The sequence below is a fragment of the Chrysochloris asiatica genome, unplaced genomic scaffold (assembly GCF_000296735.1).
Source record: "Chrysochloris asiatica unplaced genomic scaffold, ChrAsi1.0 scaffold00009, whole genome shotgun sequence".
Classification (NCBI taxonomy): domain Eukaryota; kingdom Metazoa; phylum Chordata; class Mammalia; order Afrosoricida; family Chrysochloridae; genus Chrysochloris; species Chrysochloris asiatica.
Window position 1 is genome coordinate 12,471,220 of NW_006408527.1, and position 1,645 is coordinate 12,472,864.

Genomic DNA, 1,645 nt, shown 5'->3' on the forward strand with positions numbered 1-1,645 from the left:
GAAAGCAAAGAGAACTTAAAAAATACTGAGGAAGATCAAAGACCACAATCTTTAGTATGGGTTGTATCTCAGTGGAAACATAACAAAAACCCTTACCACTGGACCAGTAAATAACATTCATATAAATGGAGAAGAGACTGAAGTTGTCAAAGACTTCATTTTGCTCAGATAAACATTCATGGAAGCAGCAGTCAGAAAATCAAATGACATATTGCATTAGGCAAATCTGCTACAAAGATCTCTTTATAGTGTTTAAGAGAAAAGATGTCAGTTTGAGGACTAAGGTGTCCCTGACTCAAGCCATGGTGCTTTCAATAACCTCATATGCATGTGAAATTGGACAGTGAATAAGGAAGACTATTTATTCAAATAATTGATGCATTTGAGTTATGGTGTTTGAGGAGAATATTAAAAGTACCATGGACTGCCAAAAAAACAAGCAAATCTGTGTTGGAAGAAGTAAGGCCAGAGTGCTCCTTAGAAGCCAAGTTGGCCAGACTTTGTATCTCATACTTCAGGCATAGTATCAGGAGGGACCAGTCCCTGGAGAAAGACATCAGCTTGGTAATGTGGAGGGTCAGCAAAACAGAGGAAGTCCTTCAACTGACACAGTGACAGAAACAATGAGCCCAAGCATGGCGATGATTATGTGGTTGGCACAGGACTGGCCAGTGTTTCATTCTGTTGTGCATAAGGTCCCTATGAGGCAGCTCAGACTGTTGTTCTTGCTGTCACGTCAGTTCTGACTCAAAGCGACCCTGTATAGGATTTTCAAGGAATGACTGGTGATCTTGAACCACCAACTTGCAGTTCAAACCGACCTTGCAGTCCAGAGCATTAACCCACAACACCATACCAGAACTCCCAGTACCAACTAGAGGACAGGTCACCTAACAACATCAACAAAGAACCAAGAGACCAGGGAACACCCAGGGCTACAGATAAGAAAAGATGCCATGTAGTCAAGATCCTGATGTGGACTTTTAGCCTCCTACTGAACTGTGAAAAAATGAATTCCTGTGCTTTAAAGTAACCTAAGGAGCCCTGGTAGCATAGTGGATTATGAGTTGAGCTGCTAACTGCAAGGTTAGTAGTTCAAATTTATCAGTCATTTCATGGGAGAAAGATGAGGCTTTCTGCTTCCATAAAGATTTACAGCCTCAGGAACTCCTCTACAAGGTCACTATGAGTCAGAACCAACCTGTTTGGCATACTACCACCACCACCAAAGCAACCTACTTGTGTTATTTGTGTTAAAACAGCACCAGGGAACTAAAACAGGAAGTAAGAACAGGAATGGCCCCTGGCAGGATGGGGAGCATCAGTGTCTGAGCTGGGAGCATCCAGAATTGGGCGGGGTCTACCTTCATCCTATGTTCAATCATAACTCCCTGCATTACTGATTCTGAGGACAGCAAAGACATAAGGAGATAGGATGAGCTTCCCTTCTGTGTCAGCCACCTTCAGTACTCAGTGAGGTTGAGGAAGGTTACGCAGATGTGGACGCGGAGATTGTATTCTGAGAGTTAGTGCTTAGAGCTCAGGCTCTCTCAATGGACAGATTGAGTGTATGCGTTGACTCTGCAAATTATGAATTTGAGACTTCAGACAAGTTACTCCCCAAAGCTCCTTATCTGTAATATGA